The 11853-nt window shown below is 34.9% G+C and overlaps 1 non-coding gene across 1 annotated transcript; it reads right to left on the bottom strand.

The window, feature by feature from the left end:
- Positions 1–2031: 2031 nt before the first annotated feature.
- LOC125931099 (U6 spliceosomal RNA) lies at positions 2032–2138 on the bottom strand. Its single transcript, XR_007460356.1, has one exon. It is a non-coding gene; the product is annotated as a U6 spliceosomal RNA (small nuclear RNA).
- Between the last annotated feature and the right edge of the window lie 9715 nt (positions 2139–11853).

Below are 11853 nucleotides of genomic sequence, written 5' to 3'. Positions count from 1 at the left end.
GAAAGTTTGAAATTTTAATTTCGTTGAGTCTAAAATTTTTGTTACCTGAAGTTGAGGTGATTTCCATAGCTGGGAATGAATTTAAAGCTACAGAATCTGCCTGCGGTATAGCCAAAGGGCAGTGAAAGAGATCTAGCAGAAGACATCTGATGGCAGTAAATAGGTAGAAATAAAGCTGTTTTACAATTGTATTTTAACAAGTTCAGTCTGTGCAATAAACTGGTTAAATAGGCAATTGCAGTAAGATCAACAATCGCTACTGAAGTAAAGTCAGCTTTGTCAGCTATATATAATCAGCTATACAAGCAGGGTACTAACCTGGACTTCAAAGCCCATGAAGGGTCCTGTGAAATGTAATTTTGCAATTTAATTGAAAATTGAAAATGCAATTGAAAGCAGCCTGACTGTAGGAACTGGCTACTTTTATAGTAGATAGTGAACACGCCTCTTCTTTTTTCTGGGAAGTGACCAGCAAAGCAGGAGTGAGAAATGTAGTTCTTCAATGTAACATCCACATTCAAGAATTTCCAGATGCTTGGGTCCAGTTAACAGGAATAGATTAGGCCACTCACTTTCTTTGTTACCCTGACTGTGTTTCTACAATAAAATGAAAAAATGCATCATAAGCCACCTACTTCTGTAACTCTTTCATCCTAGTGTGGTAAATAGGATATGAGCAAAGAATTACAAAAAAAAAAAAAAAAAAAATGCTGGAGGAATGAACAGCAACTAGAAAATGAAGGCATTGAGACCCATATTTAAAGACTGCAGATGTTATCTTGAAGACCACAGGAGCCATTAGAAGATTTTAAGCATGGGAGTTGCCCTGATTACAATGAGAAAGTTGGAGAAAATATCAGAGGCAGAATGACCACTTAGGAGGTCATAGCAATAATGTGACTGAGAAATTAAGAGAATCTAATGTAAGGATATAACTGTGCCTACAATTGGAAGTAGAATCGCCAGGAACCTACGTGGCTAGCTAGAGATGGAGAATGCTTATAAGGCAATACTTGGCAGCAGGGTGCTTGAGGGGGTTCTGCTACACCTTACTCATCCCATGGCACAGAGTCAACAAAAACCACAAGGAGAAAGCCACACATTAATTTTTAACATAGTAATTCCTTCCACTTGTAAATATAGCCATATGGTGCCCTGGAATTTGACACAATAGAGTAGTATCCTTCTGTTGAGAGGATTAAGAAGAAGAAAAAGGGAAGATCTGGGAGAGCGGAAGAGGGTGTTTGAGGAAGGAAGTATGATGAGAGGGAGCTGTTTGGGAGCATTGCTTTCCCTGTGGTTCTCTGTTAATCCTTTCAATTACCTGCTTAGATCAAGTTTAAACCAGTTTCCAGGATATGAAACCTGGAATCATGTCATGACCAATTTTGTATTAAATTCTCTACTAGATTTTCTTCAACATCATAAGATATTCCTGGGAAAGGGGGTGGGTAGGGCTGTATGCACTGTGGGTGTGGTATGATCATGCTGTCAGAAGAGACCTCAGAGTAGAGGTCACAGTAGTCTGAGGTACTGATATCTGTCAGCAATGACCTGTGATGTTCTGCAGGTCTGTGATATAGGAGGAAGGAAGATGGTGAAAGGCATTGATAAAAGGGGCTTGTACTTGGATCCAAACATTGGCACTAAGTTTTGACCCTAATAGCAATGGCCACTTTATTATCTTTTTTAGAGACTCCATGAATTAAGCAAAGATTGTGGAGCGTGAGTAGATAGTTCAGGGTCCCTTGACTGTGAGTATGCTCATTGATGAAAAAGGCAGGTTCCAGTCCTGTCACCTCAGCTCCAGATGCTATAGCCCATGTAAGTTGAAGGGCCAAGTTCAGGCTGGAAATGGTTAGGTTTGTTTCTTTAGTTTGTAGATAGACTATAAGGACTATTTGATGGGATTACATGCATTAATCACTCAGGATTCTGTGGGTACCTAAGAGCACTAACAGAAGGCTGATGCTGGCCCTGAGATTAAAAAAAAAATGCTCTTTTACTGTTTGGTTTTTTTTTTTTTTTTTTTGAAATATGGAATGCCTCATGAATTTGCATGTTATCCTCATGCAGAGGCCATGCTAATGTTCTCTGTATCATTTCAATTTTAGTATATGTGCTGCTGAAGTGAGCATCTCTTTCACTTTTTAATCAAGAAGTTGATTGGCTTTGTTGTCTTCATTTGGTTTTTTGACTTTCAGGCGCAATTGAAAAAAGTCAAAATATGTTTATGGCTCATTTTCAATGAATGAGAACAATGAACTTAAGTATTTCACCCTAATTTATCTATCTATCTATCTATCTATCTATCCATCTATCTATCGAGAGAGAGAGAGAGAGAGAGAGAGAGAAAGTGAGCACACTGGAGTGGGAGAGGGGCCATGGAGAGGGAGAGAGAATCTCAAGCAGGCTCTATGCCCACTCTCATCATCATGAGATCCTGGCCTGAGCTGAAATCAAGAGTTGGATGCTTAGCCAACTGAACCACTCAGGTGACCCTTTTATTTTATATTTTATTTAAAATTATATATTTATATAAGCATAGATAAGTTTTTTAGTGTGAATTTTAAATTTGATAAAAGAAGGAATCAAATCTTTTTATTCTGCAAAGCTGATTATATAAACCTCATATTAAACTTATAATTTCATTGTTTGCAAGGAAGCAGCTCACACTGAAGCTCCTATTGTTTTTATTTCTTTGCCAACTAAAAGTAAACAGGTTCTGGAATTATTTTTAGGTGCAATTTGCACATCCTGAAAAACAGTGACTAAGGAAAACATGCATGAACAAGCAAACAACAACAACAAACAAGCATGAAATAAGATTTCAATACTCCAGAAGTAAACTATCTCACAGGTCTTAGTTCATGACTTTTCTAATCATCACCTCTGCCAATAAAATCTTTTATTAGTCATTATCATTACATTATACCTTATATGTCTTCAAATATGAACAGTTTTAAAGTCTCTGAACTCTATCCTTCACACTTTACATATTCTTTTCTTTGGGACATCACATTATTTAATTCAAGAAAGAGTCATTTTGAACTTTATTATGAGCATACAGAGCTGTGATTCATGACTCATGAATCAAAATTCTAGGATCCTCTAACTGAGCTGTATAAAATCTTAAAACATCCCAAGATAATATCGTATGTTGCCAATTGGTTGAGGAGTGCCTTATTGACATTTTCATTCTACTTCTCCAGTCTGTCTACAGTGCCTTTTGCAATGGTTAAATTTATTGTTAAAAGTGTCCATGGATACCTACCAATAATAGGAAAACACATAGAATTTGGGGGAAAAACGGTAATATAACTGCTAGGTATGTTTTTATGTCTGATTGCATATTCTTTTCTATCTGTAAATGTTATTGTAGGCTTATTATATTCTCAGTGGTTCACTAGGTTATATGTATGTGCATAAGAAATTAAAGACATGACATTGATCCTTCAATTGTTTAATATTTTACTTGCATAGACGAATACACAAGGATAACTATGTACAGTGACATATGTTGATATGTATATTATATCAACATTTAGGTTGAATGTTATGCATTACAGGTGTAGGCACTGATAAGAACGAATGATCAATGAGGGCGAGAGAAATGAAAGGAGGCTTCATTAAGAAAGTGAAGCTTGGGATGCCTGGGTGGCTCAGTCGGTTTAGCATCCAACTTCAGCTCAGGTCATGATCTCACAATTCGTGAGTTCAAGCCCCGCACTGGGCTCTGTGCTAGCAGCTCAGTGCCTGGAGCCTGCTTCAAATTCTGTCTCCCTCTCTTCTGCCCCTCCCCCACTCGCACTCTGTCACTCTGTCTCAAAAAAAAACTAAAGCAAAAACAAACAAAGAAACCGAGGCTTAAAATTGACTTTGAGGAATGGATAGAATTTATGCAAGCAGAGTGACAATGGTTTATCAAGCAAGGAATCAAGCAAGTGCAAGGTGCTTTTATGGAGAGGCAAAGAAACCAGTCCACCTGTGGGGATGACAGTTATAGGCATGGTGGGAAATAACATCTAGAAGAATGAGGTCACATGTCCATATTGCTGCTAGCTCTGAAAAACAGGACTGAATACATTCTTTTCATCATTCAACTCAAAAGACATTATGTACCTATGAGATAGGGCAATGTGTTAGGCAAAGGGAATATATGTGAGACAATGTGGGGGAAATGGTTAAGTAGTATGGCAGAATCAAAATGGTGTGTAGAACAGTTATTGCAAAATTAGCCTGCAGAAAATAGATATTTATTAAGCAATCATCACATAGAGCAAGTTTCTAGAAGAAACAAAAACATTTTAGAGTCTCAAGTAATGCACTGTACTAATCAGGATGATTTGTCATTTTTAGACCATATGAAGGTTCTCTAACAATTTATTCTCACTTCTGAATCATCCCTGCTCTCAGACTGCTCTCACTTGCTGATTTGTATGGAGTGAGTTATGCTCACAAATATATATTATGCTCACAAATATATATTACTTTTCTTCTAGGGAAGGCTCCCTGGCCAACTATTTCTTTATCTTTGATTGTTCAGCTGTCATATCTTCTCATTTTCTAATTTACATTTTCTCAAAAAAAAAAATAGAGGAGCATTCTCTTTCTATCACTGAGCAAATTGTAAGTTTCTATTATGTTCAGGAATGTTTTTTTTCTTTTATATTACAAAGCTTTTCAAAACCGAGAAATAATGCAAACAAATGTATTTTCCACAGTCAGTGGAAGTAAGGATGAGGAAAGGGTGGAAGGGGTTAGAAAATATATTTACACAGCTGAAGCAAAAGTGCTTGAGATGCATAAAATATAAAGTAAGGAATCCAATCCTTCTTCAATTATATTTGTTAAGATCTTTTTCTTTTCTCATGAATAGAACTAGGAATGGAAGTGTAAGTTACAGAAATAGTGGAGCTATACCATTGCCCATGTTTTAGATATAAGTAGTAGTAAGTATGATTTCAGAAAGAATTTTCTCTGACATTCTTCAACAGTGCAAATATATCATGTATCAGGTTTCAATATTTCTTGATATTAACAGTGACCAACTGGGCATTTGTAGGTTTATTATAAGAAAATAAAATTTAAATGGCAGCCTAATAGCTACTGAGATACAACCTTAGAGGTTAGCAGGTGATGGGTTAATTTCTTACAGGAAAGAACTGCTTTCCATTTTTATTCACCTAGGGAGATGGGTCAGAGTAATTGGACAAGTCTGTAGTCCCTGGGCTTTGCAAGGGGCATAGGTGAGAATATAATTTGTGAAAATTGGAAGCTAATTATCTTCAGCAATGAAATAGTGACCAGATGTTTTCTTCTGCATAAAGTGAGAATTTGGGGACAGCTTAATAGTAAATAACACATTTTTAGAGGCTATACAATCCCCCAGATTATGCTGATTTGGGTTATAATTTCTAATTTGATTGAGATGTTCTTGTAAAATTTTTAAAAACTAGTAAAGTTAAACATCTAAAAATAACACACTTGCTTTAAAAATACTCTTTAGCTTTTGGTAATTTAGTAATCTCTGCATGAATGAACTATGAAATTGGTACCATTTTCATTGGCTAACTTATAAATTACTCACTACCGCTGGATACTGCAAAATGAAAATAATTTTTGTTATACTCTTCAGGGTAGTTTGTAGGAAAGAAGCAAAGGTGAAGCACCATTTCATTTAATGTTTGACCAAAAGGACCACTTAATGTGGCACTGTTACAGATCTTAAAGGAACTGGGTAAGTGAATTTTATAGCATAGTACAATGAGGAAACTTAGAATAACTTGAATATTCCTTTTCTAGTCATGTTGGTCATCTTAAATGGGCAGGGAATGAACAAAGACTTTTAAGAATAAGAGTTCCAGGCACCTGGGTGGCTGTTGGTTGAGCATCCAATTTGATTTCAGCTCTAGTCATGATCCCAGGGTCATGGGATTGAGTCCTGGATTTGACTCCACACTGAGCATGAAGCCTGCTTAAGATTCTCTCTCTCCTGCCCTCCTCCCCCACTCACGCTCTCCCTCTCTCTAAAAAATTAAAAGAAAAAAAGACTAAGTTCCATTTAGGAAGGCAGAGAAGGAAAATAAAATTGACACATAAAATATCCTAAAATTAATATGTTTTATTTTTTATTTTTTTAAAATTTTTTAATGTTTTTATTTATTTTTGAGACAGAGAGAGACAGATCATGAGCAGGGGAGGGGCAGAGAGAGAGGGAGACACAGAATCTGAAGCAGGCTCCAGGCTCTGAGCTGTCAGCACAGAGCCCCACGCGGGGCTCGAACTCACGGGCTGTGAGATCATGACCTGAGCTAAAGTCGGATGCTTAACCAACTGAGCCACCCAGGCGCCCCAATCTAAGTGCTATAATTACATCTTTTATGAGTAAAAAATAACTAAATATATTTTGCAATAATTTGGCTTGAAAGTGACCAATTTGGGTGTAGTTATTAACTTTGTCCTATACCCATTAAAACAGTGATGTATCATTAAAAAAATCAAAATCAGTTTTTGGAATCATAAAGGCCACCAAGTCTATTACTGATTGCTTTCCAAGTTGGAATTCTCTTCTCTGTCAATTTCTGTGTGACATTAATTAAATTTTTCTGACATTCACACATTTCAATTATCCATATAGGTGAATATGATGTTTAAAAATCCTGTTCTCATTAATATAAAACAAAATGTGAGTTCTGAAATGATTCATTAGCAGAGAGATTCAGGAATGGAAAAAGTACAAGCAGTGTTAGGGTCATGCGAACACATTTATATATCAAATATCAACTATTAATAATGCTTTTAAGGTTACTTTTATATAAATGAGGTACTGCCATGGAGGGAGACATACCAAAGTTCTCAAAAGATAATGAACTCCAAAATTCTTAGTCTAAAGGCTTAGTTTGCATTACCTAAATAAGTCAATAAGTGTACTACCAGTTCATTTGGCTTTCTAATTTGCAAAATCTATATAAATGCTATTATCACTTCTTTTCACCTATTTGATTGGATATGATGTGATTGAATTAAGGAGGATTCAGCTTAATCATCACTTTCCTGGCTCTCTTGGCTTGTGGGTCCACATTTGCCTCAGTCTCTCACCCCTAAATGGAAGAAATCTAAATATCTTTGGTTTTATTACTCAATATTAAATCACAATTCTGTTGCATGTTTTATTCTTTCTTCCTTAGTTGCAATGATAGATTCTCCATCTTATTCCTTGCAGATCTGCTTAGAACTTTGGATGTTGAAATTGTTCTTCATGGTTGTATTTTTGTATTATATACCCAATGCTACTTTGTATATTGAATATTTAAAAATCCATACATTACTGTCATAAATTCTATCCTTATTTTTATAGATGTCCCTTTATACTGTCTCTCATTTTATGCTATTTTCACAATATTTCTGTCTCATCTAGCAAAGGGGACAATTATTTTTTTAATGTTTATTTTTCAGAGAGAGACACAGCGTGAGTGGGGAAGGGACAGAAGAGAGGGAGACACAGAATCTGAAGCGGGTTCCAGGCTCTGAGCTGTCAGCACAGACCCTGACATCGGGCTCAAGCCCACAAACCGCGAGATCATGACTTGAGCTGAAGTCAGATAGATGCTTAACTGACTGAGCCACCCAGAAGCCCCACAAAGAGGACAATTATAAAACAAATATGCAAAATGCACAACTTTCCTACAAGCAACAGAACAACTAGTTAAAATACTAATGTAAAAGGTTAAAATATATCCATCATATAAAATAATAGCTTATTATCATTAATATATAAAAAGCACACTCATAATTTGAAAAAAGCCCAACCAAAAATAAGCAAAGAATAACAAAAGTAAGTGACAAAAGAAAAAATATAAAGCCACTAAAGATATGTTAAATTATGAACTGTTAGTTGGTGAGGGTTTTTTAAATGGTCAGTCTAATGTATTTCTTAGGAAAATGTAAATTGAGACAAATATTTTCTGACGTGATTTGCAAAATATAACAAAAATCTTGAAAAGATCCATAAAATTTGATGAAATAATTCTATTTATGGATTTTTTTTTGCTAAAGAAACCATGAATGCATACAAGGAATTCTGTATAAAAGCAAGAAAAATGTAAGTCTAAATACCCAAGAAAAAAGTATAGAATTAATACATAATATTGTAGTAGAGACTAGTACAACAGAGGAAAGGGCAGTAGAATCAGAATGCTTAAAATTAAATCTGAATTTCTCACTTATGAACTGTGCATCTTAGAGTCTTCATATAATCTTTATTTACCTTGGATTTGTCATCTATGAAATGTGAATAATCTCAAAATATTAAGAGGAATAATCTCAAAATATTGACAGGATTAATGAGATAATACTATAAGCACTTGGAACAATGTCTACCATGTAGAGGCACTCAGTAAAATTTATCTATTGCTGTTTGATGAAATATTATGAAGTCATAAAATCATGTTGTTAAATATTAGTAATATGAAAATTATGAGCATTATGTTAAGTAAATAAGTATGAATCATATAATATTTCAATATAATGAAGTCAATATTTTTGAACTATCTCCTAATAATGTTCCCTTCCTGTAGTCTAGTTTCTTTCCCAGCATCCCTTTTTCACTCATAACTTCAGAAAATGGGAGAGTGAATGCCACCAGAGAAACAGAAGCACAGGCATGTACTGATATGACAGAATTCCAGTTACCACAGTTTAGTTAGACAATACTAGCTCCCAAACCAATGTGGTTTACTTTCAGTGATCATGGTATATTAACTGTGAGTAAGTGCATAAAGTATATACTTCACCACTAGTTCTGTAGTCCACAAATCACTATATAAATAATAGATATAAACTATGATCAGTGACCAATCACATAACTTCTTTCAAAGTCTGTTGATGATTTGTTATTGTGCAAATGTTAGTTCATGAACAGAGAGCAAAGCATGTAATTGTGTTGTCTCCTTGTGTCCAGATAATAAATCCATCTGACATAGCTTTAGCTTACATAAGCTTACTCCTGACTTCAAAAGCCACCTTGGGATGGAGGGAGGGAAAACATTTTAAAAGGGACTGACAGGGAGTTTAAATTTTGAATATACTGAACTCTTACCAGAAATGTTTTAAAACCAGGATTGGATATAGGTTTTATTTTTGTACACATTTTTTTACATATTACATATGTATAACATTTGACCTCTCTATGATTATATAAAAAGGACCAGAAGAGCCAAAGTGATATTGAGGAAACAGAACAAAGCTGGAACCATTACCCTTCCCATTTCAAAATATATTACATAGCTATAGTAATGAAAACAGTTGGTACTGAATAAAGACAGACATATAGAACAAGAGAACAGAATAGAGCCCAGAAATAAGCCTACACATATACAAATCAATTGATCTTCAACAAGGGAGCCAAAAATAAGCAGTGGAAAGAGAATAGTCTCTTCAACATATACTGATAGGAAAACTGGATATCCACAATGCAAAACAATGAAACTGAACCACTATATTACATCATACACAAAAATCAACTCAAAATGGATTAAAACCTGAAATTTTAAAACTCCTAGAAGAACACATAGGGTAAAGCTTCATGACATTGGTTTTGGCAATGAGTTCATGAATATGACATTTAAAGCACAAGCAACAAAAGCAAGAACAAGTGGAATCACACCAAATTCAAAAGCTTTTGCATAGCAAAGTAAACACTCAACAGAGTGAAAAGGCAATCAACAGAATGAGACAAAATACTAATAAACCATATATCTGATAAGAAGTTAATTTCCAAAATACGTAAGGAATTCCTACAGCTCCAGAGCAGAAAAAAACAATTTAAAAATGGATAAAGGACTTGAGTACACATTTCTTCAAAAAAGACACACGAATGGCCATTAGGGCCATTTTTCAAAGGTGACCAACATCACTAATCATCAGAGAAATGCAAATCAAAACCACAATGAGAAATCACCTGGCACCTGTTATAATTAGCATATATATATATGATAATGATATATATACATAACTACATATGGTGTGAATACATATCATTATATATACACACACACATATATATATACACATACACATACACATACATATACATATATATACACATATACATATACATATACATATACATATACATATACATATACCATGCAAACAATAACAAGTGATGGCCAGATTGCGAAGAAATTCTAACACTTACAAAAGAACTCTTAAATAAGAAAACAAATGACACAGTTAAAAACTGGGCCAAATACCTTAGCAGATACCTCACCAAAAAAGATATAAATACGGTAAATAAACACATGAAAAAAATGACCCATGTCATGCCATCAGGGAAATGCAAATTAAAATGACAATGAGATACTACCACACACATATTAGAATGGCTGTCACCCAGAACACTTGTCCATGCCAAATATTGGCAAGGATAGAGAGCAACAGGAGCTCCTCTTCACTGCCAGAGGAAATGCAAATATTGCCCCTTTGGAAGACAGTTTGGCCATTTCCTACAATAATAAACATACTCTCACCATATGATGCAACGATCTTTCTCCTTGGTATTTACCTAAAGGAGTTGAAAACCTAAATGTCTGCACAAAAACCTGCATGTGGCTGTTTATAGCAGTTTTACTCAAAATTGCCAAAACTTGAAAGACACCAATATGTCTTTCAGTGGGTCAATGGATAAATAAACTGTAGCACATCCAGACAATGGAATATTATTCATTGTTAAAAAGAAATGAACTGTCAAGCCATGAGGAGACATAGTGGAGGCTTAAATGCATACTAAGTGAAATAAACTAATCTGGAAAAGCTACATGCCGTGTGACTTCAACTATATGACAGTCAGGAAAAGGCAAAATTATGGAGATGGCCAAAAGATCAGTCATTGACTGTGGTGGAGGAGGAGAGGTGAACAGGCATAGCACACAGGATTTTTAAGACATTGAATATGCTCTGCAAGATGCTATAATGATATTTGTCATTATACATTAACCCATAGAATGTACAACACCATTAGTGAAACCTAATGGAAACTATGGATTTGGGGTTATTATGATATGTCAGTGTAGGTTCATCCTTGGTTAAAAAAAAAAAAATGCACCAATCTGGTTAGTGATGTTGATGATGGGGAAGGCTATGAATGTGTGGGACCAGGAAATATATGGGAAATCTCTGTACCTCTCTCTCAATTTTGTTATAAACCTAAACTGCTCTAAAAAATAGGTCTTTAATAAATTTTTTTTTAAAAAATGAGGGAATAGATTTCCCTCCCCTCCTTTCCTTTAGGACATTTACTTTAGAAAACTTGAAATTGCTAAGTACTTTCTCCTCTTTTTGAAATGTATATAAATTCTTTTGAAAGCCAAGTAGGCCTTTTGTCAGCTTTATAACCAGGCATGTCTCTCTCAAGTACTTGGAATCCTTCTCTGTGAAATATAAGGATCAAAGGAGGTAATACCATTATCTCTGGATTTCTGTGGAAAGGTTGGTGCCTAACATATGTGGGCATCTTGCTTCAAGTTACAAAACTACCTCCTGTCATAAAGATATGAGAAGTTTGCTTCTCCTTTGGGTAAAGTTAATTAGCTAATCTCAATCACCAGGTAAATAAATTGAACTAAGTGTGAGAAATGGTTTTGTTAAATCTTACTAGAGGACTGGTTATTGGTTATCTTCACAACATGTGTAATGGATTGTATATGCTTGGTTATATAAAAGGTTGAGATTTCTTTCTGTTTTTGTAATCTCAGCAGATTGCCTGTAATGTGCATCACATGCTGATTTAATGATTACTCAATAACAAAAGTGTTCTCTTCTTCTATTACTTTTGTGGAGTGGTTTTCTGGG

This window comes from Panthera uncia, chromosome A2, assembly GCF_023721935.1.
Source record: "Panthera uncia isolate 11264 chromosome A2, Puncia_PCG_1.0, whole genome shotgun sequence".
NCBI classification, from domain to species: Eukaryota; Metazoa; Chordata; class Mammalia; order Carnivora; family Felidae; genus Panthera; species Panthera uncia.
Note: the sequence above shows the minus strand (reverse complement) of the source record. Positions and strands in the feature narration are given on the sequence as shown.